Genomic DNA, 24,481 nt, shown 5'->3' with positions numbered 1-24,481 from the left:
AAGTCATTTCAAGAAGGGAAACTATAGACCAGTATATCTCATGAACATAGATGTAAAAATCCTCACCAAAATATTAGCAAAGGAAATCCAGCAACATAAAAAGAATTTTACAACACAGCCAAGAAGGATTTATCCCAGGTATGCAAGGTTGGTTCACCATTCAAAAATCAGTACTTAAGTGTAAATCTAACAGAGTATATTCAAGATCTATATGGGAAAAGCTATAAAACTTTGATGAATGAAATGAAAAACTCAATAAAAGGAGTGATACTTCATGTTCACAGATAGGATGACAGTATTGTCAAGATGTCATTGTTTTCCAGATTGACCTACAGATTTACAACAATCCTAATCAAGATCCCAGCAAATTATATGGTGGATATTGACAAACTGATTCTAAAGTTTATATGGAGAAGCAAAAGACCCAGAATAGCCAACAGAATTTTGAAAGACAAGAACAAAGTCAGAAGACTGATACTGCCCAATTTAATGATTAGTGTAAAGCTACTGTAATCAAGACAGGATGGTATTGGTGAAAGAATACACAAATATATAAATGAAACAGAATAGCGCCTGGAAATGTACCCACGTAAATACAGTCAAATAATTTTTGACAAAGTTATAAAGACAACACAGTGGAGTAAAGGTAATCTTTTCAACAAATGGTGCTGGAACTACTAGACATCTACATGCCAAAAAAATAAACTAAAATCTATAAGCAGACATTGTACACTTTGCAAATTAAATCAAGTGATCATAGACTTAAATGTCAGAAGATAACATAGGAGAAAACTTAGATGACATTGTGTATGGTGGTGACATTTTAGATACAACACCAAAAGTGTGATCCACGAAAGAAAGAAATTTATGAAGATTAAAGACTTATGCTCTGTGAGAGAGAATGTCAAGAAAATAAGGCAGGCCAGAGTGGAAGAAAACATTTGCAAAAGACACATCTGATAAAGGACTGTTATCCAAAATATATAAAAACCTTAAAACTGAATAAGAAAACAAACAACCCAGTTAATAAATGAGCCAAAAATCTTAACAGATACCTCACCAGAGAAGATATATAGATGGCATGTAAGCATGTGAAAATGTTACATATTATAGGTCATCAGAAAAATGCAAATTAAAACAACGAGATGCCAATACCCACCTATTAGAATGGCCAGAATTAGCACACTGACAACACCAAATGTTGGCAAGACTGTAGAGCAACAAGAATTCTCTTTCATTGCTGATGGGAATGTAAAATGGCAGAGACACTTTCGAAGACAATTTGGTGGTTTCTTACAAATTTAAATATTCTCAACATATAATCCAGTAATCACACTCCTTGGAATTTACTCAAAGGAATTGAAAACACGTCTACATAAAAACCTGCACACAATTATTTACAGCAGCTTTATTCATAATTACCAATAGCTGGAAGCATCCAAGATGTGCTTCAAGTAGGTGAATGAAAAATAAACTATGGTACACCAGATAATGTAATATTATTCAGTGCTAAATGAAATGAGCTATCAAGCCATGAAAAGACTTGGAGGAACTTAAATGTATATTACAAGTGAAAGAAGCCAATCTAAAATTGTTACACACTGTATGATTCCAACAAAATGACATTCTGGAAAAGACAAAACTATGGAGACCAAAAAAAGACAAGTGGTTATCAGGGACTGAGGAGAAGGGAGGGATGAAAACAGAGGATATTTAGGACAATATAGTATTCTGTATTACACTACAATATTAGATACATGTCATTATACATTTGTTAAAACTCAGAATATACAACACCAAAAGTGAATCCTAATATCAACTATGAACCTTGGACGATAACAATGTGTTAGTGTAGGTTGACTGTAACAAATGTACTGCTGTAGTGTAAGATGTTAGTAGTGGGGAAGGTTGTTTGTATATGGGGGCTGAGGGTATGTGGGAACTCTGTAGTTTCTGCTCAATGGCTCTGAAGAATCAAGTTAATTAATTTTTTTAAAGAATCTTTTTTTTTTTTTAAAATACATGGACTCCCATATTTTTTATTTATTTATTTATTTTTGGCTGTGTTGGGTCTTCGTTTCTGTGCGAGGGCTTTCTCTATTTGCGGCAAGCGGGGGCCACTGTTCATCACGGTGTGCGGACCTCTCACTATCGCGGCCTCTCTTGTTGCGGAGCACAGGCTCCAGACGCACAGGCTCAGTAGTTGTGGCTCACGGGCCTAGTTGCTCCGCGGCATGTGGAATCTTCCCAGACCAGGGCTCAAACCCATGTCCCCTGCATTGGCAAGCAGATTCTCAACTACTGTGCCACCAGGGAAGCCCCAAGAATCTTTTTTATATTTAAAATTTTATGTAGTTTAATCTAACATCCAAGATTATACTTCATAATCAGATTCTAGAACATATCACTTAAAAATAATAACAAACCCCACAAAAGCAACATCAGTCAAACAAATGAATAAAGGAATCCTTTTTAAATAAAGGAAGGTGCTATCATTTTACTCTTCTGTCTCTTAAGAAAACTGAGACATAGTAAATAAGTCATGTGATGAAGTTTCATAATGGATACATAAATGGTTATTACCTTTTTATAATACCCTGTAGAATAACTGAACTTGGGAAAATTACCTTTTTCTTTTAAACGCTGGTAATTTTTGTGGTAAATTGGGCCTTTTAAAGTCAAATACAGTTGGCCCTCTGTATCCATGGGTTTAACCAACTAAGGATAAAAAATATTCAAAAAGAAAATCCAGAAGTTTCCAAAGAGCAAAACTTGAATTCGCTGTGCATCAGCAAATATTTACATTGTATTTACAACACAGCATTTATATTATATTAGCTATTATAAGTAATCTAGAGATGATTTAAAGTATATGAGAGGATGTGTACCGATTATAGGCAAATGCTATGTCATTTATAGAAGGGACTTGAGCGTCCATAGCTTTAGGTATCTGCTGGGCGTTGGGGTGTCCTGGAACCAGTCCTTCCCCCATGGATACAATAATAAAAAATATGAGTCTAATTTTGTTTGTGATCTTGGTAAAAGTTTAAGAAAAAGATTATGATTGATCTAACCCTCAACTTTTAGATTTGAGTTTGTACCTGTTACTCAAAATAAAATTTAGGAATTTTTAATCTATCTATACTAAAGTGACCATGGAGAATCAGTAGAAGTTGACCAATAAAATGTGAATATTAAAAGCTCCACATCCTGTATCACATATTTTGGCCACAGGTCATGCCTGAGAAACACTTGAATTTTTCAGGGATCATAAGACACTTATAAATGGCATCTATTATTTGGAACATGTTAAGTTCAATTTGGTGCTAAGGTATGGTGACAAAGAAATAATTTTGTCACATTTAATATATAAAATTAAAATTTACTCAGTATTCATTAAAGGTTTACTGATTTAAAATTTACCTCAAAATCAATAGTCATCGGTATTTAATAATTTGTTTTTGAGGCATTTGTATAGACTTTTTCAATATAATAATTATCAGTTTTCATGAATAAACCCAAACATGCTGTACCTAAATTTTTAAAAATGAATATTGTTCTTTTCATGAAAATAATGAAAACCAGACATATTTAGTGACATAACTGGTAGTTGAATGTAAAATACACTACCAGAAAACAAAAGAAAAATTCTGATGCTTAGTTTGTTGTAAACATAATTACTTTTGTTCAAACAAATGATGAACAAAAGCAGCAGAATTGATGCAGTGCCAAATACTGCTCTTTCCCAAAATGAAAATAATATTTTACAAAAAGAAATTACATATTCTAGGCTGTGCTCAACTCTAGCTGTGATAATGTCAGTTACCCATATGGAGTAGACCAAAAGAAATGTGTTTTCTCTTTGTTGTTGTTTTTGTTTCTAATTTGAAAGATAAAAGTTCACTCATAACATAGGAAGGCATAGGTCACTTTCAAAAAGCCCAGGCTCTGACTTTTCAATGCCAAAACAATTGGTTGAAAATGAATGATATAGCTAATTAACTAGTTGTTTCATGTGTATGAACTCAAACTACCTGTCGAATTGGTTGACTCAACTCATTGCTTTTATTTCTGCTGTATAAGTAAAGCTTTAAAAAAAAAAAATCACTGGGTACCACAATGAAGATATTTCAACCCCCAGCATAACTAAATTAAAAAAAGAAGGCACGGTGGGTTTTTTTTTTGTATAGCCAGCCAAGCTCCATGTGTGCCATGATCTCCATTATTAAAAGTGTGTATGTATTTTGAGTATCACCATGATTTTGGTGCTTACCAATGGATAGTTATATTTTGATTGATTCTTCTTTTTGCATGTGCAGTGCCCCTTCCAGTGGGAAGTATATAATTTCCAACCCATTGACCTCAGACTTAGATGTGTAACTTGCTTTGGCCAATGAAATGTGAACGTTAAGTGCTGAGCAAAAGCTTGACAAGTCATTGCCTGGCTCCTTTGTTACTTGTTCCTTCTAGAACGTGAATAAGTCCCAGACAGCATCTGCTACTTCATCCTGTATCCCAGAATGAAGGAGCCAAGTGGAGAAGAACAGAACCGTAATTCACATATAATACGAATTTTGTAATCCATTGACATTTTGATGTAGCCCCAGCATAGACAAGAAAAAAGCTGACCAATACACAAAGATTATACTACAGTGTTCATTTTGTAACACTTTTGCCAATATTGGACATTAACGTTTTAAAACCAAATATTTGCTTGGCTTGTTATTAACCATCTTTCTGCTGTTAAACCTCTAGTTTATATTTCTTTCCAATTTACTATCTTAACCAAATCTGAGGCTCTATTTTTTTAACTTGGATATAGTTTATGGAATTTCATTTATATATTTTGATTTTTATGCCACAGTGTGCTTCTCTCTTTTTTTAAAATCGTGTATTACATGGCATTTGTTCTCAATCTTCTTTCCTTTTTTCTTTTCTTTTTTTAGTGATTAGGAGGGGTATACATGCTTAGTTATTTAATTCAATTATTGTCCTCCTTAATAGAGTTTTAGAACACATCTATATTTTTAAAAATATCAACCTCAAAATGTAAACACTCTGCTTATTTTCTCCTAGCAAATCTGAGAATATAGTTGTCCTTTGAATAGAACAGATTTTCTGAATTTCAGATGTTTTAGCTCAAATCTGGGAGAGTATACTCTAATTCTCATTATATTCATATATTTATTCAGTAACTGTAATTACTTTTGACAAATGATATTCTGCTTTCATCTGTTTTTATAATAAACTACCTTCAATTTTACGTTAAATTATTTCAGTCCTTGTTATTGATCCTGTACTGTGACTTGCCTGCTCCTGATGCCTTCACTTTAATTCTAAACTAAAAGGTTTCAGGAAACCTCTATGGTTAAAGTTTACTTTTTTCAGCTCTTATACATGTCTTTCTTTGCTTTCCCACATGAATGACAATTAATGTTTGTTATATAACTCTTGGATCTCAAAACTTTTTCATTTTTAAGTGAAAGTCAATCTGATTTTTGTACTTTTCAGCATGACTTGATTGAAATATTTCACTCTGGGGTGTCTAAATTCTTATCTCATTTAATTTCATTTGATGATATGTAGTGAAGCATGTGTATCTGATCACTCAGTTTCCTTTCATTTCAGGAAAGAACCCTCCTGTAATATGCTTGATTATCATTTCTGTTCTGTTTGTTCTTGTCAAGTATAGCAATTATACTAATGTTGACTGATCTCTGTACTTTCTCCTCTTCATCTTTGATTTTTCCAGCTTTTCCCCGTCTCGCACATCCTGGGATATCCTCCCAGCTCTCTTCATCATGTATTTAAATTTATGCATGCCAGTTCTGATTTAACAATCCCTAATGCAGTTGACAAGTCAGTTATTGAGCTTTTCCGGGTTTTGTGCCCTATTCTTATATTTTCTTCTTCATTTTTCCTTCCTGTCTCTTCTTCGGCTCCCATTTTCTCTAAGAGTGTTTGTCTTTTTTCCATAGCTTGGCTCTTGTGAGTAGTGCCGCAATGAACATGGGAGTGCAGATATCTCTTCGAGATCCTAACTTCAGTTATTTTGGGTGTATATCCAGAGGTGGGATTGTTGGATCATATGATAGTTCTGTTTCTAATTGTTGGAAAAAATTTCGTACTGTTTTCCATGGTAGCTGTACCAATTTACACTCCTGCTAATGGTGTAGAAAGGCCTTCTTTTTCTTCACATCCTCTGCAACACTTTAAGTCTTTTGACTTTTTGATGATAATCATTCTAACCAGTGTGAGGTGATATCTCATTGTGGTTCTGATTTGTATTCCCTGGATCATTAATAATGTTGAACCTCTTTTCATATAGTACGTTTTTGCTATTTTGGAGAAATGTCTAAGTCTTTTGCCCATTTTTTAGATTGGGTTGTTTGTTCTGCTATTGACTTGAAGGAGTTCCTTATGCATTTAGGAAATTAACCTGATTTTATATATATGGTTTGCAAATATTCCTCCTATTCTGTAGGTTAGTTGCCTTTTCATTATGTCGATATTTTCCTTTGCTGTGCAGAAGCATTTTAGTTTGATATACTCCCTCCTGTCTATTTTTGCTTTTGTTGCCTCTGCTTTTGGTGTCATATCCATGAAGTCATTACCAAGAACAATGTCAAGAAATTTTCCCTTATGTTTTATTCTAGGAGTTATACAGCCTGTTGTTGACTTTTTTTCTGTTTACTCATTCTTTTTTTTTTTTTTTTTCCTTGCGGTACATGGGCCTCTCACTGCTGTGGCCTCTCCCGTTGTGGAGCACAGGCTCCGGACACGCAGGCTCAGCGGCCATGGCTCACAGGCCCAGCCGCTCACTCTGCGGCATGTGGGATCTTCCCGGACCAGGGCACGAACCCGTGTCCCCTGCATCAGCAGGCGGACTCTCAACCACTGCGCCATCAGGGAAGCCCCTGTTTACTCATTCTTAAACATTGAAAATCTAGCTCCCAAACTGGGGTAACCTCCAACCTCACTTTCTAAGAAAACAATGATGGCATAATGGAAAGTAAATAGAACAGAACTTGAACCGACTAACTGATTGAAAAATCCATGAGAAGTGAGGGCCAGGAGATAGATGGGAAGTATTCAGCTTGCAGCGGTGTTACTACTCCAAATTGAAAAGAACAACTGAAAAATACTGGGCTGAGAATTCAAATGTCAGAGTTACTACCCCAAACAAATGGATGACAGGTATAGCTATTGATAACAATATGGACCTGAAAGATTCCATTAGACTTTTATAGTTAGAATGATGGCTCTCAGAGTAGGTCAAACACATAAACATTTATCATATTTAATTAGTGCATTCCCTGTATATGAGATAAAGTCTTCCATAAAATGTTCTTTGCCTTCAACATAAGGTTTCAACTTTCAATCTATTTTCTGTTTCTCAAACTGTTTTCATCTGTCTTGTCTAATTACTATTATAGTCCCCCTTGCTTTGAGACTGGTTTTTGATACCTGCCTGATCCCAAGGTCTTGAAAATATTAGACTCTTTATATCTTCCTGGGGCTCCTTTAATCAGAACCCAAACTTCATCTAGATTTCATTATATGATTCCTTTTTGCTCATGACTACAACCAAAGGGCAGAGCCACTCTGTCTCCTGGAGAAAGCATAACCCAAGGAGATCAGAGCAGAGGCCAGAACCTACTTCACTCCTTCAGATAGGAAATGTAAACACTTTCAGCCAAGTTTATTTCTGCCCAGATTGATATAGGGCTACACTGCCTTCAAATGTCTGAAGGGTTATTATATAAAATAATCAAAGAGAACAAGAATTAGATAATGAGAAATGTTACTTGGAGGTTTAATATAGGGGATAGTTTTATTTCATAATGATTGATACATTTCCAAAAAAAGTATATCCTGTCCCTGGAACTATTACCGAAGTGACAGTATGATTATCTGGCAAAAAGTGTTTTAGAAAAGATCCTGAGCCGATTGCACAAATCACCCAGATCAGTGGTCATCAAACCGTGCTTTGGGGGACTTCAGAGTTCTGCTTCAGGGAATGAGGCCAAGCATACTTCTCTTAAACCAGAGCTGCTACACTATGCATCTGTTTCAAATTTGGGGGTTCCATGTACAAAGCTCTTTAGAAAAAAAGAGTTCTGTTGGTAAAATAAAGTTGTAACTCATTGGGTTAGATGACCTTTTAAATGCCCTTTCACCCCAATAATTCTATGATATGATTTTGAGTGTCTGTGATTCAGTGTGCAATGTGAAAATATAGTTACAAAACAATGAAAAAGGTAGGCTTGTTATTCTCCATTTATTATTTATTAGCTCTTCATTTCAATAGTATAAGTAGTTAACAGAGTTTTGAGACTGTGGAAAAATGCGCTATCCAGGATAAAAGAGGCTTAGCCTAAATTTGCTTATATGTCAGGAGATAAATTAAGATTAGTAAGAAGATATAAAATTCACAGAATACAAACATTATTCCCTAGATATGTACTTATACGCAATATGTACTTATACGCAATATGTCCTGTAGGCACTCAGTATATTACTTAAGATATCCTTTATAAATATTTAGATCCATTATGATTCAGTTTTAAAAGTGTGCTTGTTTTCAAAGGAACCATCATCATATTTGTGGTAAATAAATTTTCCTTATAATCTGAAATGCTTGTAAACGATGCACTATACATTATGTGACACCAGGATTTGGTCTTACTTTACAAAGTTTGAAGTAATAAAAACTAGATTTTTTCCTGGTATACTTGAGGAATAGACATTTCCATATGAAAAGCCATGATTGTGAATTTCAATATGAGTAAATCCCCAGTTCCATAAGATGGAAACATCCAATTACTTAAGTATATTTGTCATAAGGAAAAAATAAAGTAAGAATTTAACTCAGGATTTATTGAGTGCAGATGATACAGAGGAAGTATGCATGCTGGTTTCCATTTTCCTATTTTCTGTTGGTAACATGAAACATTCTCAGTGGCATTTCAGCTTCTGCGTGTTACAGAATTTCTACCACTCTGTGACTTCAGATAACTGTGGAATCCTGTAGAAATGAGTAGCCTGTGTTCTTGCATTATGTTCTTTCATTAACATCCTCTCATTATGGTTGGGTATTGTCTTTGAATACTTGGAAGGAATGGAAAATGTGTCCACAGAAATAAAATTCTGTTCGTGACTATATATGATTAAACTATTGCTGTAGCAATAGAGACTGTTTCCAAAGAAGGGATCTCAATGTCTCATTTCAATGTAATTTCTGAAGACTTGATGTTGAAATTTCCACACTTTTATGTAAGTTTAAAGTGGATTTTCCTTGACTAGAGATCCATAACTTTCAGTAAGTATGGTTGTGTACTAGTACTAGAATTTTAAAAATTCTGGTACTTCACATGCATGCTTTTTGTTTTACTTTTTTCCACTTTTATTCCTGTGAAACCTTTGGAAATTTTGGGTCGGGCCACGTAATATACTAAATATAAGACCAAAACTAAGATCTGCTTGATGACAATTTAGTTTGTCACAGGTTGTTTGGCACCATCTTTCTGATGTTCAGTGACTTGACAACACTGGATTTTAATATTGTCATGTTTGTCCTTCTTAAGCAAACTTGACCATTATGCAAACTATTCATATTATTATGAATAATGAAAAATAAATAGTGAATAAAATGACCAAATAGTGACAATTAGTAAATTTATCAGTTTCAGTGACCAAATTAAATAACTACCCAGCTGACCCTGTCATCAATATGAACTTGTTAGTGTTGTAACTGTTGTATAAATACATGCATACATGCATGCAATTAGTTTTTGTTGTTAATTTATTATTACATATTAGGAAAATGCTATATTCAGGCAACATCTCTAGAACATGTATGGATTGAGTACTTACCATATGCAATGTACCAGATCATTACCTGTCCCTGGGCCTCACACTTCAATGAGAGCTTATAATCTTAGCCACTCAAATGGCTCATTTGAGAGTGATAGGTGCTCTAAGATGGTTATGGAAAAATTTCCATGAAAAATTTAAAAAATATATATATGACTGAAGTAGGTTCAAGGAAGTTTTTATGAGAGAGATGACACTGGAATTTGGCTTTAAAGAATGAAAGAATTTGGAGAAGGGGAGAGAAACGATGAGGGAAGAGTTGGAGGAAAAAAGCATGCTAGGTAGAAAAAAACATGAAAATGTGAAAAACGAATTGTAGAAGCACTTTTCCAAAAAAAGTTATGAGGTCAGTGCCAAATACTTCACTGTATCATCCCCAAAACTAAATACAATAGGCAGATAAGGGAGTTTTCAATATGTAATTTTTAAATAGAACTGCTTCCTAGAACTGCTTTGAAAGGAGCACAAGTACAATGTCTCCAGGACACAGCCTACTTTGAAAACACCCCACTCTAAATATGGCACCAAACACTGAATGCAGTTCCCCAAATCTGACCAAAATATACAAATAAATCCATTTTGATTTCATGTTTAGATGGAATTTACAAAATAAAACAGTATACTTTTTAAAGAGTGATTTCATAAAGATAAGGCTATAAGCAATAAAAGAAAGAATGCTTTCTATAAGATAGCTATAAGCCATCTTAACAACAATGTGTCCAAATGTTCTAAACTCTTATGGGGCAAAAAGTATTTGTGAGCATAAGGTCTGACTTAGCCAAAGACTAATCTTTTGTTTTTTTCTTTTTTTGTGGTACGCGGGCCTCTCACTGTTGGGGCCCCTCCCGTTGTGGAGCACAGGCTCCGGACGCGCAGGCTCAGCGGCCATGGCTCACGGGCCCAGCCGCTCCGCGGCATGTGGGATCTTCCCGGACCGGGGCACGAACCCGCGTCCCCTGCATCGGCAGGCGGACTCTCAACCACTGTGCCACCAGGGAAGCCCCAAAGAGTAATCTTGATTATTCTTGGTAGAGGGGAAAAAAGCATTAAGTGATGACATAAGCATCTCATTTAAGTGGACTTTTATTTGTATTTGAAATTGCAATTTTTATTCAAACATAAACATGAATTATATGGTCAGGTAGCCCTATGACTCACATACTTTATTCCTATTCATCTTTTGCCTTCTCTAAAAGTACTTTAGACAATTACTCTTAAACTTTATGATAAAGGTCACCTTATCAGCATATCTCAGCTTTCACTTATTTAGTTATAATCAGAATCTGTTCTGACACATAAAAGATGTTCACATTATGCCAGAAAAATCTGGGCTAGCATATTAATTTGAAAGCTACCCAAGAATCTTACTTTCATGAGTAACATTGAAGTATCATCTTTTATCCCCTCGTAATTGACTCTGTGTACCCGAAGTCGTGATATACACCCCACAATTCTCTCTTCTTTTTTTCTTTGCTGCTGTCTTCACCAGAAGCCCACCAGGAGTTCATCAGTAGCCTGATCAACACAATGCATTCTTTATGAAAAATGTATTTCTCTAATAGAAAGTAAACATAAAAGTCATGAAAATAACATTGTGTACATTTATCTTTTTGTTGTTCTCAAATCCCTATTAAAATGGCAACTGACCTGTGTTTTATTTATTTATTTTAATTCCTGAGCTTTATAAGGATTAAAAAAATAATTAAAAAGATGTAGGAATAAAAAAATCCAAGGGAGGAAAAGAATGAGGGAGAAGATGTTAGAGGAAAAAAAGAAGTCCTAAAATGATGCTTGCATATATTCTTTTCTTAGCAGTCTCTAGTGATTCATTCTGATTTACTAAGTTCTTTAATTTTCTTTTAATGTTGAAATAATATTTGTCACAGTATATATTTATAGCATCAGAAACATTAGTAGATCTTTATAAATGCACTAAAATAGTTATGAGGTGATGATTCTGAATTTTGATATATTCTAAGACATTATAATACCATCCCCATGAATTTGGTAGATTATAGACTCAACAGCCACTTTGCATGATACAGTTGCTTTTCTAAACAATAATGAAGGTAAAAGGAAGGAGAACATTTCCACATGTAATGGCTTTGTGAAGATAATTTTTAAAATGATATAAAACACAAATAAGTAAATTCTCTGTGACTGCTCTTGAAGGACATAAACCAAACATAATCAGAATCAGCCAACTGCAGTCAAATTACAGCTGTTCTGCACAATAGTAAACACATGTTTGCGCATTTAAAAAAATGCCAGACAGGCTCTGATTCTAGCTTATGTTTTCTTTTACTGAAAGAGAATAAGAGGCACGTTTCATCTTTGGAAAGAAATGTACAAAAATTAACAGTGTTTTATTTTTTTACAAATTTATTTATCTATTTGTAGCTGCATTGGGTCTTCATTCTTTGCTGGGTCTTATAATGCCTGGGCTTTCTCTAGTTGTGGCGAGCGGGGGCTACTCTTCGTTGTGGTGCGTGGGCTTCTTATCGTGGTGGCTTCTGTTGTTGCAGAGCACGGGCTCTAGGGCACGCAGGCCTCAGTAGTTGTGGCACATGGGCTCAGCAGTTGTGGCTCGTGGGCTGTAGAGCTCAGGCTCAGTAGTTGTGGCACATGGGCCTAGTTGCTCCATGGCATGTGGGATCTTCCCGGACCAGGGCTCGAACCCGTGTCCCCTGCATTGGCAGGCAGATTCTTAACCACTGAACCACCAGGGAAGCCCATTAACAGTATTTTTAAAAAACATTTCCCCAGTATAACTATCCTGAGGTTAGAAGACGACTCTGCTCCTTGTTTTTCAATTCATTTTGTAGAACAAAACATGAAAACATTATGTACCTGATCATCGGACTGAAGAAGATCAAGTGAGGGAGTAGAGTACAGAGGAGAACCTCCTAGGTAGGGCTTTTTATTCTGCTGGAAGATGTTAGCTACAATTTATTGAGAACTTCCTCTCTGCTAGACAGGATACAAGCATCTTATATGCATGACATTATTTCATCTGCTAAACACTATTAGGTAGTTACTATTACTGTCTGTGTTTTGCAGATGATGAAATTTGAGTTCAGAGAGGTCAAATGATGCTCTAGGTAACAGAGCCAGTAAGTGGCAAAATGAGGACGAACTCCATACACATCACGTGTTTGCTCAGAACTAACTGGCTTTGCTTGCTCATCCCAGCACTTCCTGAATAGAATTCCAGAGGGACAAGAGGGTGAATGTTGGGACAAAGTTCTGCCCAGACAATGACATCAGCCCTTGCAGCATGCCTCAACTTTTGCATAATATTTGGGATGGAGGGAAGGAGGTAGGCATAGGGAGATGGAATCCATTTATACTACTAGGGGCTAGGAACATACCATTTCAAGTGCTCGAGTCAGTGGGCTAGAGGGACATGGCAGAGACCATGGATGTCTAACTCCCAGCAGAAGCCAGAAAGCCCATGGCCCCCATTCCCAGCTCTAATCCAAATAAAGTCTTCATCTATGACCAGCGATTCAAAGGCATGTCCAACATTCAGATCACCCAACACCATAGTTTATATATGCTGACAATGTTAGACTGAATGCCCGGCTTGCAGCCGTCTTAACTTCTATGCATAAAAAGTTTAAGCATTTCCCCCAGAATTCAGCTGGGCATGGTTTTCTCTTGGCCACACCAGCTACTGGGTACACAAGCTGCCAGTTGTCATTGGACATCTCTGCCTGTGAATATAGCTGCTGACGGGCAGGTAATGTCTATTTAAAAGACTTGTATGCATTTCTGTGTGTATATTTGTTTCACCTTTTGAAATTAAACTTGCTACTTTAAGCATATATATTTTGAATTTAAGTGTACATAAAATAATTACTAGCATTATTTTCAGTGATGAATGTGGCAATACCCTGATGTTAAACAGAATCTGCTTATACCATCCCAGACCTTTATTTAGTCATGAAACTCTTCTTTCTTTTTGAAGAGTGTGTTTATTTAATTCCATGTCATTTTCTGGGGAGGCAATCGAAGCACTGAGGGATCAAGGGATTTTTTTTTTTTCAAACAAACCATAATTTGTCTCAGCTTCCCTTTTGAAGTCTGGACTTTGAACACGTGCTGTGCTTGAAGAACCTCTTGGCAGTGGGGGGAGATGGTTGCTGCCACGTGGAGCAGGCTGGCATTGATGTGACAGTGCCTGCCAAGTGAACCCCAAAGTGACAGTGGTAACCAGTCTTTGCAAAGCACATTATTGAACTATGTATTCTCTATTTATTCCCTTTTCTACATAACTAAGCTTTCACTATTTCAATTTTGTTTCAACAATGAACTAGGAGATGAAGGGAAAAGCCACATTGTATGCTTGGGTTGGTAGGGCTGACAAATGAAGCCAACAATGGTGGGATGTAATTGATCATCAGAAAGTGTCAAAAGAAGTCAAACCTCATGGGATGAGAGTTGGCATTCTAAAATCCATTTACTCCGCCTTGTGTCTCTTAATATGGAAATATTTGAATTTTGTTTTATTATGAGAAACAGCCGTAGGGAACCATAGTCAGAGTATTTGTATGCCCAGTGAAGCAGTAGAAAATGAACATGGAAATTTATAATCTTAAGGAAGCAAGGATTTTCTTAAATGGAAATAAGGCCTACCCTGAGTGCTAAAGCTGCCTTCTCCAGCCTAGAGATAGTAAGTCTAAAATAATTCTCTGCTCCTCATAGCTGTGGGTTGACAACTGAACTTAAAACATCCTTCCTAAGAAATAAGGGGACACCAGGCATGGGAACTATTTGTGTATTCTCAATTTGGGGTATACCACTTGAACAGGCAGACAGGAAACTTGAGTGAAAGCAACCCCCAAATGGGTCTGAATCATCATTCTTACTAATAGTGGATCCAGAGACAAGCCTTTGTGGTCTATCTTAGCTGATCAGCAGTTTCTTCCCAACTCATATTTGAGCAATCTGGATTCTGTCCAAGTTCAGTATTTTATTATCTCACCACTATTTTGGCCCTAATCTCTTGGCTTCTGAACTGGCTATAAATCAGTTTAGTTCATAACTGTGTCTTAGTCAAAAGAAAATTTTTTCACTTGGGTATTGCACATAGACAAAACTAAACCTTAGTCTAGAGGAAGAGATGCAATCTTTTCTTTATAATGGATAAAGAAAATGAATAACATTAGCAATTCATACTCAGTCCTTCTTAGGAAGCTATCATTTATTACCAATACTTGAAGTCTCTGTGACTCAGTCTATATATACATCATTAATAATCTCCTAAATTCAAGACTGCCATGCTACAGGCTTCTTTGCCACATTTTTCTATTTTCAGACCACCTGGAATGCTACTTTTCTAATTACATCAGAGGCAGAGGAGTTATACTTTTAAAATTGTGTCATATGCTTTTCCAACCAAACTGAATCCAAGTCATTGAGTTGAAGAAATGAATATATTTTATTTTATCTGTTATGATAACCAAATCTTGAAAATTCAAAGATGTTTTGAATTAAGATTTAAAAGTAAATGTGGAGAAAAATTGGACTTGATCTCAGGTGAACCCACTGTTACTTACTTTAAGGCAACATTTGAGAGCAATCAGATAGCATTTCATAAATTCCTGCCTAAATCCTGTGGGATTTTAATGTGTTAGTTTAATACTAAAATAGGTGTCTTCTCAAATTAAAATTTATTCAGCATTAGGTTTAGACCAAGAAACAAAAAAATTGTTTTACTGCTATAACCAAGTTTAGAATTTATAGAGTCTGCTAATAACTCAGCCCAATAACACACGTGGCAAAGATATTCTATTCATTCATTTCCACCTAACATGTTCAAGCCTAAATTTTAATGTGTGTTCTTTTTTTATAAATTTATTTATTTATTTTTGGCTGTGTTGGGTCTTCGTTTCTGTGCGAGGGCTTTCTCTAGTTGTGGCAAGCGGGGGCCACTCTTCATCGCGGTGCGCTGGCCTCTCACTGTCGCGGCCTCTCTTGCTGCGGAGCACAGGCTCCAGACGCGCAGGCTCAGTAGTTGTGGCTCACGGGCCTAGTTGCTCCGCGGCATGTGGGATCTTCCCAGACCAGGGCTTGAACCCGTGTCCCCTGCATTGGTAGGCAGATTCTCAACCACTGAGCCACCAGGGAAGCCCCTTTATGTGTGTTCTTGATAAGCAAACTAAGAGTACATAATTCTTAACTTTGATTCTCAATAGCAGGTAAACCATGTTGAGATGAACAACCTGACAAGCTTTCCTTTGATAAGAAACAATTCAATCTGTTCTTCAAACGTATTGGAAAAACTTTCATTTTTCTATTAAAGGTAATTTTAAAAATATATTATATTTTGTTGAAAATGAACAAAACCTTTTCCAACCCAGTTTCTCCATTATAAGTCTGCTGCCTAGTTAGTGAAAGCCCTGACTCAGACCTTTACCGCTACTTGTCTAACACAGTCTTTAGCTTTGGTTACCTATACAATTATCATTGCTCTGTCTTCCCCATATTGTAACCTGAAGTTTGGCAAAGCAGTGGTGAAAACATTAGTAAGAACTCAGGACTGAACTGTTTGATATGACACTGGTTTCAAGGGCTTGAGAGTGAAGAGGAGGAAAATACCAGTTTGAAGTTCAGCATAGTTACTTTTCTTTTAAAAATGGTACTAAGAGGGCTTCCCTGGTGGCGCAGTGTTTGGGAGTCCGCCTGCCAATGCAGGGGACGTGGGTTCGTGCCCCGGTCCGGGAGGATCCCATATGCCGCGGAGTGGCTGGGCCCGTGAGCCATGGCTGCTGAGCCTGCGCATCCGGAGCCTGTGCTCCGCAATGGGAGAGGCCACAACAGTGAGAGGCCCGCATATGGCAAAAAAAAAAAAAAAAAAAAAAAAAAAAAAAATTGCTACTAAGAAAAAGAAGCATAGATTTTTATCTAAACCTTCTTATAGGAGTTGGCAAGCAGTGTATATAATTCATAGTTGCTTAACGAATCAGCAGCATCAAAATATACAGAAGAAGTGTGGACACTGTAACAAGAGCCCAAGGAGGAAAGGGGAACATTCTCATCTGAACAGTCCCAGCTCCGCAGGGAAAGTGAGAAGAGCAAAGGGAAGGGGACAGTAGCAGTCACTCACCTTTTATACTGGAAAGAGCTGGTGGTGAATTAATTGGTATTTTGTCTTTTTTTGCTGCTACAGTCTCAGCAAAAATTGATGAAAAGACCATTTTCCCTCTAGCCCACCGGAAGGACAGTTAGGGCTTTTTGTTTTGAGTTATCAATTCCATAGCCTTCTGTAGAGAGGACTTCCGCCTGGATTTGAGGGATCCGGCAGGTTGTGGAGGCCAGGATCCCACTCCCACTCAGACTCAGAAGACAGGACTTTGGAAGAGGTGATGGCTTAGTACCTTCTGTAGAGGAGCAGCGCCTGCGGTGTGGTGAAGGGCCAGCAGGGGGCGCCGCTCTGGGAGAAGAAGAATGGGAGCCCCATGAGCCACTGTGGGTGACCAAGGTGGGCTCTGGGGCACGCTGGACAGGATGGGTGGGAAAAGGGAGCAGTCAGAATTGACATCAGACTTCTAACTCTCCTCAGTGGAAACTTAAAGCCAGATTTCATTTGATTTTGAAGAAACAGACCAAATAAAATATAATTCTTAAGCCAAGTGTCCTGGAGCAGTTCTTCTGGTTGGTTACACTGTTAGCACCTTGTTAAGCTGAGTCAGCTATCATAACTAATCTGGAAAGCAGACCTACTTTTCCCTCAGTTCCTGGGTGCTCCCCAAAAGTTACCAGGTGTTTTAGAATGTTTGTTAAGAACTCCAGATACCTTAGCAATATTTTTCAGTCACCAGAGTTCCTACTGATGTACATGACTCTAAGTTATGTTTGACAACTCAGAACATGGAGAGTTCGTTGCCATAAGAACTGACACATTAGGGGCAACATTTATGTTCCATTATCGCCTCTGTTCTTATGTTTATTCTGTGCATGATTGCTTCATTGTTCCAGGAGCCCATTAAGTTTGCAATAGTTTATTTTTTGACTGTGAAAACTTGGTAAAATTATTTTCAAATAGAGAATGTGTACATTTGCCAACAATGGGAATGATAGGTCCACTGTAAAAATTATAATAAACCAACAGGCTTAAAACAAGGAGTGTTATACTTGTGAAGATGGCTGATAAAGAACCAGGACAAGAGAACTCACACGATGACAGCAAAGTCCTGCTTCACACTAGTCAGATTCACCGCAAATTAATTTGTTCAATGATACATAATCGTACAGTGCTGTCAGTGTGAATCCTAAGCCATGCACAAGGTTCTTTTTTATTGCACCAGTTTGGATGCAGACCTATTAAAATATGTGAATTGTCAACCAGTTTTGTCTTGAAATACTTCTGAGCTAAATGCAAGGTGGCAAATGGACAGGATAGAAAGTGGCCTTTTTACTACAGCAATGGAAATCAGCTGATGGTTGCTCCATGAAAGTGTAAGGAAATATATGTGATTTTTCATTGTATTTATTCCTCTCTCCCTGAAAAACATACTCCTGCTTTAACTATTTATCAGATGTTAAAACAACTAAATATATTTAAGTTATATGAACAAGTTTTTACAAAAATATTTGTGTACATTTATATCTTAACTATAAAATGAGAATCATTTCCTAGCTATTCTTAATAAAGAATCAAGAAAATAGAGGGCATTTTTAAAGATGACTGATAAAAATGTTAATTTTCAGATTTTTTCTAAAACTGCAATAACAATTATTCAGTATGTCTCACTCATCAGAACGAAACAATTTATAAAAGGATGTTGCTTTTCCCTGTATATAGCATTCATCTACATAAAACCATGACCTAATGTCTGACTTTGAGCAGTTATTTATAAATTAATTAACTATACTCACAGAGAAGTTGTGCACACCTGCTAAATTATGAAGTCAGTTGTTCATTATGCCCCCTTATTGCGTGTAGCACAGCATCCTGAGTAAGCAGTTCAATTATGCTTTGGGGCTGCAGATGAAAGTACAGGTCAACTTGAGATGGTTTCCAAGCTTTGGCCCCATGACAAAAAATAATCAAGATCTGATACTCAACCTTTGCCCGCTCAAGCCATATTTTTGAATTGAAATTGAAGGTACAAAATGTGAAATTAAGTTGCCTTTTAAACTTCAGGAAAAATATCATATTGCTGCCTTTACAAATATAACATTGCTTGCTGGGTGGTGTTATGGTGGGATTCTGTATGTGAAGTGACAAGCAAAGAAACATGACTCCACTGCAGGTTATTATGTCCTATAAAATGCAATGCAGTGATTGAAAGAAAAACAGTTATTTTCAGTCTTCATCCAAATACCCACTGAAAAAAGTTAATACCCACCTTCTGTTTTTCCTAAACAAGCTTGACAGTCTTGGATAACTTATACACAATCAAGGCATATTTTAACTTTATATAAATCATAAGTCATATGTATGTGCATGATTATTGTCAGAGAAAAAGAAAGCTAAGCGAAAACTTCCCAGGTTAACCTCTTGAATATTTTCTAAGTAAGTCAGAAGCTGCTGACTTTTATTTTCTTGAGAAAGAAATATTTTTAATTCTCCCCAAGCTTTCCCATCTTTGGTAATAGTTGTGTTCATGAACAATGGAGAAGCAAGCATCTGGTGTTAATTCTGGTAGACAGGTTCCTAAAGGGAAAGCACGGCTCAACTGAGAAGACAGAGCATCTACCCTTCTTGTTAGAGGCCCTGGAAAAGCTAGCGAAACTAGTAGTGGAGATGGCATTGACTCCCAATGAATTCTTAGGAAGCCATGTAAGCCCTGAGCTGTATGCTAGGAGCCCAGATCAAAGGATGTAAGTATATTCAAATGTAAGGCAAATAGTTTTAATTATTAATTTTTTAATTTAAAAATCTTATGCTGTAATCTATTTCCTGATATGGTAGGATAAAATTAGGCACAATATCACGTCCAATTTTGCAACTCAAAAGATTCACTCCTAATATTAAAGACTGGAATGTTTGAAAATTTCTCCAATATCCACCAAATATTTCAAAAAGTTCCCAAGTTTCAGATCTTGTATTAATATATAACTTCCCACTGGATCCCTCCACATGGTTCTCCCAGTGTCACATTAAACTGCCGAGTCCAAAAGTGAAGTTTTATTCTTTCATCTATCTCCTTTTTCTCCTAATTTATGTAGTTATTATTAGAACTCTGAGTCTCCTATATTTCACTGTACTTCCGCCTAACCTGCCCCCACCATATCGTATTGGTAATTTCCTATGTATGTTTCTTCGTGGAAAGCATTCAGTTGCATATATTTCTCTCTCTTTTCATTGTACTGAGATAGTCTTACACTTTTTGTGAAAAAAATTATACTCTTTTACAACTTATTACAAAATTAATACATATTCATTATAAAACCTTGGACCATGAAGAAATTCATAGGGATAAAAATCTATATAAAGCAATTTAATAAGAGACCTCCTCTTCCCCTTGATAGAAGAATCTGGAGCTCTTTAATGGTTTAGGTTTGACTCTAGTGAGAATGGATTTGAGGATTCTCCTTGTGCCCACAATAAAGCCATATCCCCAGCACAAACAAAACTTATCCTTCTGTTTTTAAAGTCATGAAGGAAAGCCCCAAGTTCATCAAGAGCACCGTGAAACCAGGCCCTTAGGTCCCTGAGAGGAAGAGTCTTGCTTCTCATGTTCTTCACTTGTGTCACCCATTCCCTGACTAATTTCAGAAACATAGTAGTTTTTGTTGTTGTTAAAATAATACTTTAACCTAAATCTTGGAGTGAGAAAAAACAGAGCATCCAAAAGTATTCCTGTGATAGTGTTATATGACCATCCTACTGGTCTTGACTCTTATCCTGATATTTAAACCACAGCTCTTTTATAAGCATTAAGAGACCTAAGTTAGAACTGGGCTAAAGCTCCTAACCAATTTTGTGGCCACAGCGTTGAAGTCCTCAGAGAGTTTGCCAATGCCGTCAAGGCTCTCTACACAAGGTTTTGGAAAAAATGGTAATGTTCAGATGAGATACTATGGCTTAACTTTGCCCACTCCTCAAGTAAAATATTGACCCAGATATGCGAGTAAAAATGTATCAAGAAGCAGCAGGCTCAGGCTTAGAAGTAAATTAAGATACATTAATAGGATTTTCATTATCTAGAAATAAAATTTTTCCCATTAAATAATTCTTCCATGCAGGATTATGTATTTCCTGATCGTGGGGGTCATGATTACCCTGTTTACCATTATATTCTTAATGCATATATCATTCCCAAACCATAATAGGCAATCAATGAATATGTATTGAAAAGATGACAAATGTACCAACCTTGAAGTCTATGAAGATTGATAAACTGATGAAAATTAGAAGGGCTCACCATTGAGCATTGCCTTAAGTTAAGCAAACTTGTGAGAGAACATTGTACTCTGGGTTTAAGCAGTGTATTATTTTGAATTTAATTTGCATATTTTTGATCAATAATGTGAATAAACTTCATGTGTATTATCAGTTTGTTTTCTTCTATGGGGAATTACTTATACTAATCTTTGCTAGTTTTTTCCTAAGAAGTTGTTGGTAATATTTCTTTTTAAATTTTATGTTGTCTCTACACAATTAAAAATTTAATTGTTTTAACTTTTTTTAGCAGACTTTTACTCAGTTTTGAGAAGCTGATATTAATTTTATTATTAACTTAGTTTAAATATTTTCACATGAATCCATGTATACATTTTTTTGCCAAATTTATGTTTTCAATTTAAGATTTCTTTAAATATGTGTGTACTTAAAGAAACTCTTTTAATTCCAAACATGAGTTAAATATTTGCCTGTATTTTCATTATTTTTAATGTATTTGGTTTTAAATATTTAGTCCACCTCGTATTTATTTTAGATTACCTTAACTACCCCTTGCCTGAACTATTAAAATTGCAACTTTAGTATATCTGCTTCAATTCTGCCCTCCTTAAACCTATCCCCTTCCTTGATGACAAGATGAACCTTCTAGATTATAGGACTGATCATTTCTCCCATTCTAGAACGTAGGTCTTAAAGGTTCAGGTTTAAGTACCTTAGGATATAAGGCACAAGCTTATTTTCAAGATGGACTTTCTGAACTGCCCAATCATATTTTCCTCAGTCCCTTTCACATAAGTATCTTTCAACAACATTGAGAGTTAATCATTAAACATATTATTTAGTTTCAGACTTTCATGTTTCCTCATACTGCAACAAATTCAATGTTTCAGTTTTTTTTTAAATAAAAATATTATCTGGTTTTAGGTGAAATTCCACAGAGATAAAATAGATTTGTCATTTAAAAAAATGAACATTTGATTGCACTTAGAGAAAAATCCTTATTAATGCATCTGAAAAACAAAGGTTTTATTTTGGGGAAGAAACTTATTTTTTTTCATAGTTTTATTGCTTGCAACTTGTGAAAAACATCTTTTACCAGATAAATTTAATTAGTTTGGGGAACTAAAATACAAATTTTCAGGCTGAAGTAAAGAAACACAGTCAATGACATATCTCATGGATGTTGACTTGCAAAATGAATTCAAATTGACCTGGATCTGAGCGCTGTCACATGGATAGTAAGTTGGCTGAACAAATATAAACATAAGATAATGATAAATGGCAACATACCAAGATAAAAAGAGCCTCATGTTGGGACTACCATAGGGAGGAGCTTTAGAGAGTTCTTAAATGAATTTAAGGCAGCTCAAAGTGGATATTTCGATAAACAAATGATATCAAATTCCACAGCTCAGTTGCTATATATTGGAGTAAAGATGTTGTTGAAAGAAGGAAAGAGATATATGTGTGTGTGTGTGTGTGTATACATATAAAACTGTAACAAAAATCTTAAAGGAATAGACCCTAAATAAGTCTCTAAGTATCAATATTAACTTTCCTTGTTTGTCAGTTGTCTATGCAATCTATCTAAAGCACAAATAGAAATTAAATATATTAGATGTTGGGTACAGAAAAACTGGAAAAAACCTTTAATCTCTAACTTCAGACCACAAAAGCACTCAAATTAAAAACAAATTTAAAAGTTTAGGGCTTCCCTGGTGGCGCAGTGGTTGAGTCCGCCTGCCGATGTAGGGGACACGGGTTCGTGCCCCAGTCCGGGAAGATCCCACATGCCGCGGAGCGGCTGGGCCCGTGAGCCATGGCCGCTGAGCCAGCGCGTCCGGAGCCTGTGCTCCGCAACGGGAGAGCCCACAACAGTGAGAGGCCCGCGTACTGCCAAAAAAAAAAAAAAAAAAAAGTTTATAGGTAGCACGTGGATGAAGTTCCTACATTTCCCTATCCTTTGTTGACATAATTTAGAGGAATTAGTCTTCGTTGGGAATTCATTGTTGAAGTACCTTATGTTTCAATGTATAAAATGTGTACACATTTTATACTCTGTATAATTTTGTCAGTAATTAATACATAATTGCATTAAATTTAGTACAATAGGAGATTTAATATTTAAATTATAGCAAAATCCTCTGCTAAAAAAGAGGAATCCTTTAATTTATTTGACTGGCTGAATTTTTAGTATTTTTGGTAGATTACATGTGTATTGAGTAAAACAGAAAAAGAAACTGATAGAAACTAAATTCCTTTTGATCTTATCTAGAACTTACCCTTATAAAATAAAGAATCATTACTTCTGAGCTGATAAAATCTAGGCCTAAATTCCAGAAGTTTTTTCAACTAAGAAAAAGACTGAAAAATAAAGTTCCTCAAAATAAAAATAAAAAATAAAGTTCTTCAAAAAGTGAGTACTAAAATTTAAGTAATTACCTCCTTTGTATTCTTTACGTTTAATTCATAATATACTTTAATTTTATGTCTTAGATTAATTGAAATCAATTTTGAATTTGTATAATGTATATTGTTATGTCAGTTTATTCTGAAAAAGGCAAATTTAGTAATTCTGTCTTCTTTTTCATCTAGAATGTTTGCTCAGTATAAACTTCTGTCAACCTTCCACTTTATCTTTTCTATGTATACATAGTCCGTTGAACTAACTTGATATTTGCTTATTGGTAGTGCATATAGAGAAAAATAAGCCACACTTTTTTTTTTTTTAAACAAACGAATACACAAGTCATTAGATGTGCTTCATTTTCTCTATCAAATTCCAGGAAGTACATGGAGAGGCACAAAGAAAAGATGTTTTCAAATTACAGAATAATTACCATATTAGAATTTGTTTAGATTTACCTCACCATAGATCCACTTCTACTTGCTATGCGCATGTATTAGAGCATTTGCTACTCTAGCAAACCCCATGGGCTATTTTTTTCTGCTTCTGTTCAGGGTCACATCGCTACTAAGTAGTGCATCCTGGATTCACATGCCTGTCTACCTGATTTCAGAGCTTATACTTTTTCTCATACATGTCATTGATTAATTCTGTTAGGTTATCCATTCACATAAGCACCTGCTAGAACACTGAGGTGGTAATCCCAGTTACATAACAAGAAAAAATTACGTTCCATCAGAGATTTTGGTCCAAGGAGGAGTTGATGAACCAGCGCTAATTATGGCAACAGCCTTAATGGTTCTGACTCCTCCTCCAGGTGAGGATACGTCTTGATTTTAGAC

Source organism: Grampus griseus, assembly GCF_964374135.1.
Source record: "Grampus griseus genome assembly, chromosome: 13".
NCBI classification, from domain to species: domain Eukaryota; kingdom Metazoa; phylum Chordata; class Mammalia; order Artiodactyla; family Delphinidae; genus Grampus; species Grampus griseus.
The sequence above is the reverse complement of the archived record's forward strand: the minus strand, read 5'-3'. Positions refer to the sequence as shown.